The sequence below is a fragment of the Cheilinus undulatus genome, linkage group 22 (genome assembly GCF_018320785.1).
Source record: "Cheilinus undulatus linkage group 22, ASM1832078v1, whole genome shotgun sequence".
NCBI lineage: Eukaryota > Metazoa > Chordata > Actinopteri > Labriformes > Labridae > Cheilinus > Cheilinus undulatus.
Genome location: NC_054886.1, coordinates 1294532 through 1301071, shown reverse-complemented (window position 1 = coordinate 1301071; position 6540 = coordinate 1294532). Strand labels below are relative to the sequence as shown.

The following is a 6540-nucleotide window of genomic DNA, read 5'->3' as shown; positions in this document are numbered from 1 at the left end:
TAAAACTAAAAAGACAGAAATGACTAAAATGTGACTAAAACTGAAATGCATTCCATTTAGAGGTAAAAACTAAGAGTCAAATTAAAAACAGCTGCCAGAATTAACACTGAGTGGTTCCCAAACTTTTCTGCCAGGACCCCCTTTAGCAGATGAAAATATTGTCGGCCCAGGAACCAGTGCTCTTTCTCCACTCCAATTCATAATGTAGACACTAGGCATGTTTACATGGACCACTTGTAATCAGGATAAATGCCTGATCGGAATTAAATGCTTCATATACACACTCCATTTGGAATGAATTCTTCCGATCTGGCGCATTTAGAATGGAATTTCATTCCGAACAAGAGGGGTGGTTTATGTCGATCCTCATTCGGATCCGTATCCATGGAAACACTTGAGCTGAACACCTCCCCCCGTTCGGGGTGCTTCTGTCTTACTGCGCATGTCTGCCCCACGTGACACGCTTCATTATTCTCCCCCTCTGAATGGACTGCAGCAGTATGTACCGCTGAGCTTGCTGCTTTAACGGGAAGTTCAGAAACTTCAGAACTGTCTGCAGCACACGATTAAGGTCCATTTCTAAGTACAGTAAAGTAGAAATAAAGATCATATAAAGTACGAACATGAGTGAGTGTACAAACCAATATTTTTGTGCGGGGATGAGTTGAAAAAAACAAGTGAGCGATCTGACGGTGTAAAGCAGGGTAACTTACTTTTATCCCAAAATATTTCAAGATCAGAAAGCCGAGGGCCAGACACTGTTTTTTTTTCCACCCGAAACTGAGAAAAACGTTCTCAAATTTAAAAAAAAAAGTTGTAAAAATGGCCAAAAAATGCCAGAGGAGGGTACAAGGGTTAAATCAGGCTGACATTGAACCGAATCACTCACCAAAGTGAGATACGATGTCTGCGTTTGTGGCTGACGGACTGTTACGCAGGGAAAGTGTTTGCTATCATGAGAGCAGCTGTTTTAATCCCCCACAGACAAAGTTTGGTTTTAAAAAGCAAAAACCTCTGGCTCTGATATTTGTTAAGGCCTAGAGATGCAGAAAACTAGTCAGAGGTGCAGACAGGACTGAGCTCTATGAGAGAGAAAATTGCAGCTGTGCATGGTGGTTAAATTCTTCATTTTTAAAAATAAAAAAATCAAAAGAAGACAAAATAAATGAATGTCCTTCAGTCTTAAAAATCATGCAGTCTGTATCAGCCTATTTTTAGAGAGCATGTTAGCAGTGCTTAGAGGATGCGTTGCTGTGCATCTTTTTATGATCCTCACTGCTCCAAAGAAGGTTCAATGTACCATATTTAAATCATTTAGGCTATTGCATCATATTATGACCTGTCCTTGCTATAGTTATAGCTAGATACCTGCTGGCACCAGACCTGGCCTGCAGGCTGTCATTTGGGGATGACTAATGTAAGTCAGGCGGTTTGTTTACAGGTGCAGATAAAGAATTTCTTCCACGGCAAATTGTTGGTAGATTTAACTGGTGGGAAGATAAGGTGCATGTCAGAAAATTAGTATTCAGATCAGATTGAGATGCCTGAGCACACGTGTCTGAATCGGATTGGATCTTCAGAGATGTTTTAATCTCTGATCCGAATGAATTTAATATGATTGTGAAAAAAATGCTCATGTAACCGCAGCTAGTGAAAAATTCCCCCTGCTCGTTGAGGGAAACTTGGTGCACCTGAGGTGTCTGCTCCCAGCTGACAGCTGTTGGTAATCAGCAGGGCTGGGAGGCTACATAGGGAGCAGGTTGCTGCTCAGTTCTGTTTGGGTTGTGAGTGTGTGAGGGTCAACACCATCAGGTGGCTCTCTTTGTGTTTGAATTTAAGAAAAAATAAATAAATTTGAGCTTGGGGGAGAAAATCAGAAACATTTTTATTTCACTTAACCCTTACTTGAACGACTCCCACATCCTTATTTTGGGTCAAATCTTTAGTTCTCATATCATTTTGATAGACTTAGTGGATGGAAGTGTGAAGTCATAATCCTCTGCCACCTTTTAGAAACCCAAGGCTCGTCCGGGATGACGCCACATATAGCTAATATGATGCACACCTACAATGTCTACCATGAGCCTCCAACGTGCTCCAAAGGGCCAACATTTGCCCCTAATGAGGAGGTAACAGCAAAGTTACATGGTTAATAATAAACCTGCCTTAGCTGCCTTTAATGAATGTATTTTAAGGAGTCATTGAGACAGACGGTGACCACTTGTAATGGTTCCGATAATTATGGATGGGAATTAAACTGTGAAATGAAATCACAATCAAGTTAATCAGTTCCTCTCATCAATGCTCAGACACATCCTGCTGGGACAAAAATGATGGATTTCAGCTGAAAGTGCAGCTTTCAGACTGTGTACTGACAGCTCATTTCTAAGTACTGTTGATGATCAGACAGTTGTGCTGCTGACACAGACAACATACATGTTGGCCTTATTTCTGAAGAATTTGACAAAGCACAGTTTACAAGGGCAGTGGAGTAAATAAAACAATTCATTCTCATTACATTCTTTATCATTTTAATTTGATGGTTTATTATAATTACACACAAAATCCAACCACCTATACTGACTACTCTAGCTTGTTTCTGTGTCCTGCTTATTTGAAATGATGTTTCATTTGGTTAATCTTGAATAAATGTGTAACACCAAACAAGTACGTATAAGAAAAACAAAGAAAAACCAATAAATATAAAGTAACTGTCAGTAGTCAATCTTAATATCTTCTAGTTTAAAAATTAAATAAGGAAACAAAAACCTTATGAGCTGCGACGGCTTTCTGAAGTCTGTAACAACGTTCTCATTTTGTGGTATCCCCAGCTTGTTACAGACTTTGCCCCCGAATTCCTGGTCTGGGGCCCTCCGCAGCTCCTCTACCTTCTGGACAATCTCCTCCGCCCTGATGGTCTTTGTTATGTTCTTAGGGAAGAACAGCAGATGTCAATAGGAAGAACATATGTGTAAAAATAATTCTCATAGTGTTAAAGATTTGAGCTGTTATGATAAAATTACTCACGCCAAGCAGTCTGAATGTTAAAACTCTGTTTAAAAAATAATGAATAAAGGAAGGCCATACTAGGAACAGAACATAAGGATTATAACTGTACATCTTTATCAGACATCAATCTTTTCTCAGAAAAAGTCTAAACTTTGAGAAGTAAAGGGACATACACAGTGTGCGAAATACCCGGCCTCGATCGGGGGGTCCACCCTAACTAGTGCTCCAGTATCAGGCTGAAGTCTTACACAGCATGCAGTGTACAGGACCACAAGTAATGCATACACGCACATGAAACACACATCACCCAGTCTAGCATCATTACCAACAAAGCTGCACACAGCTGCAGGACCACAGCACAACTCTGCTCTATGACTAGAGGCGCAGGTGTGCGCTCACACATACACACGCATACGTGCACATATGAACCCAGCCAACCGATGTATGGCTAAATATATATTTCAATATGAAGCACAGCAGGTCTATCACAATCAGTTAATTAAGTCTGAGTTTAATAGATTTTTTTGGAGACCCCAACTCACCGGTAGATGTGCTAGCAGCCGCCTCGCCAGAATTAGCTCGGGATGTCTCTGCTCCATCTTCATCACTGTTTCGGTTTAGTCTTTTAGATGTGAATCCAAAGTTTTAAAGCAAAGAACTTTGCTTTCTCTTTGACATATTTAGCTGAATTTAAGCACACTGAGTCCACAATTTCAGGAGAGTAACCAAAGCGGTAAGACATACACAAGCTGTATGGCAGGGTTACGCGAGGTCATTGTTGCGGAGCATTTGAAACAGCGCCCCCCACGTTTGGAAGCTTTATCAGAGACGTTATTCTACTGTGTTCTTATAAATTCTTTACAATGAACTTAATTAAAACAAACATGACGTGCTTTCAAATGGCATTTGTAGTGACAATAGCAAGTGAAGAAATGACGTTATAAATACTTCAAGAGACCCCCCCAAAATTTTGCAGTTGAGGGTTTCAAGGGGTGTCTTGTGTCAATTAAGGGGTCTCAGACCCCCCTAGACCCCTCGTATTTCACACAGTGGACTTACAGTACTAGGAGCTGACATAAATTCTGGAGGGCTTGATTTGTGCACCACTATGTGAAAAAAAAGTCGGAAAGTTTAATTCTGTGCTGTAATCTAGAATGATGGCTATTTAAGTTGATGTTTTTCAACATTATATGGTTTTGTTCAAACATCTAGAGCCATGTGGTTGCTGTCAGCAACATTTCCTCATTTTTTATATATTAGAGTGGGAGTTTGTTTTGTATTTGTCATCTGCTAGATTTGTTGTCTTTAAGGGGGGAGATGTTATGAATAAGATTTTTAAGAAGCTGGATGACTTTTTTCCCCCACAAAAACTCAGTGAAAATTCCCCCTGCTCGTTTAGGGAAACTTGGTGCACCTGAGGTGTCTGCTCCCAGCTGACAGCTGTTGGTAATCAGCAGGGCTGGGAGGCTACATAGGGAGCAGGTTGCTGCTCAGTTCTGTTTGGGTTGTGAGTGTGTGAGGGTCAACACCATCAGTTGGCTCTCTTTGTGTTCGAATGGAGAAAAGACTCTGAGTGCCTTTTGTTTGTGTGTGGGAGAGAAAATCTTGTTGAAAGTCTTGTTGTTTCACCTTAACTTCAGTGACCCCCACCTATTTTTGTTTATGGCTCAAATTTTCAGTTCTATCACTTTGACAGACTTGGTGGGTGGCAGTGTGGAGACATAATCCTCACCACCTTTTAGAAATCCTAGACCCATTTTGGTTTGTTCATGCAGTTTTTGTTAGTTTCCCCATTAGTGACCTTTGTTATAAAAATTGTGTTTTCTTGAGGGGGAAAGTAACAGGAAACAATTTGATAGATTTTATTAAACCAAGAAACCTAGTGTGTTACAATGTACAACACACATATTTGAGGCCAAAATGTTACTGCAATAACGTCGTTCTGTCCATTTAACCAGTGTTAAAGCATCCTAGTCAACCCCTAACTACAGTGACATGGAATTTGGTGGCATTTTCTGTCCATGCAGTGGCAAAAGGCTTAGAGAAATCACTCCAAAAACTGCTATACTATGTCAGCAGCTGCAAATTCTAAGGTGACAGAAGTAATGCACAAAGCACAGATAAGTCATTTCACAAAAAGGTTCATTAAAGAAATGCAAAAGAAAAGCACTTTAGGCAACAACTGTCCAGTCCACACACAAAAATTTCAGTCCAACAGTCCACTGTCCTGATTCCCAGAAGTCTGGCCACTGAAAGCCTTGGCCACCATCTGAATGCTCTTCCTGAACAGTTCATTGAAGGCCTGGTTCTCCCTCTCTCTCTGGTCATGGCAGGCCTCCAACATGTCCACCAGTGTGGTCATCTCCTGGGCCTCTGTTCTCTGAGCCTCCAGGAGGTGCTTGAAATGACCGTCCATCCTCAAACACATCTCCTTCACCTCATCCACCGTCTCCAGCATGTGGTCCATCTCGTGCCTTCTTCTCTTTACTGCAGATAAGACTGAAATATGATCAGACTGTCAGATATGTCATGAAAGCACATTCATGTCACACACAAAAATTTAAAAAATATAATGGGGAGAAAGCTTACCACTTTTCGTTTGAAGCTGTGGTGTAGAACAATGTCTGGAGGAAGGCTGAGGATGATGTCCTCATCCTCACAGGTGGCCTTGCTGGGCTGGGGCAGGAGATGCAGCACCATCCTCATCAGTTGCCTGGACACCACCACTGCTGCTTACTGGCTCCTCTTGCAACTCAGGAGCTGAAATAAATAAATGAATATAGACTGATTAGGATAAGGCACACTGTACCACAAGCAACATATTATTGCACTGCATTGGTCTCAGATACTGTACAGATGTTGCATGGTGACATTACTGCACAAGTAGTGACCCATGTTACCAACGGTTCACTCATTCGCTATGAATATGTGCAATTTTCCTTTAATAACTTTAACAAAAAACACACGTAATAAACGAACATGTATTCATAACACCTACCGTTCTGTTTGGCACAGGGAGAGGAGAGTCACCGACTCCAGCCTCCAACCTGAGTGAAAGAGGTGTAGGATCTCAACAGGGTGCGCTGAATAGAGCCGGTGACACTATGGGAGTGTGACTCCAGTTAAAGAGTCACGGAGGCAGTTCAGGATTTATATGAGCTTTACTTTGGAAGAACATGGTTCTGTAAATACAATGCAACCGTACATGTATGGCATGTTAATAAATTATTAACACGCACATGAAACTGCATAAGTGATAACACACGAAGCATGATATTCATATAATGCAAATATAAAGATCATAGACTATGATCAACATATCCAATTAACAAGAGGAAATATAAATCAGGACATAAATGCCTTCAATCATAAATCAGCAGTATAAATCAGGAGCACATAGCTAGCTTAACCAGCATGCACAAGCTAATGACCAACTTAGCTAACTGTAGTAACAACAGAGGAATATTTACATATAATTTCCAGGATGCATTAACTTTAGTTATGACATAAATCAGCCTCTACTTACATTTC

At 40.9% G+C, this 6540-nt stretch overlaps 1 long non-coding RNA gene across 1 annotated transcript; it reads right to left on the bottom strand.

The window, feature by feature from the left end:
* Positions 1–5165: 5165 nt before the first annotated feature.
* Positions 5166–6165, bottom strand: LOC121505053. Its single transcript, XR_005991512.1, has 3 exons — positions 6008–6165; positions 5599–5769; positions 5166–5508 (listed from the first exon to the last, which is right to left on the bottom strand). It is a non-coding gene; the product is annotated as an uncharacterized LOC121505053 (long non-coding RNA).
* Between the last annotated feature and the right edge of the window lie 375 nt (positions 6166–6540).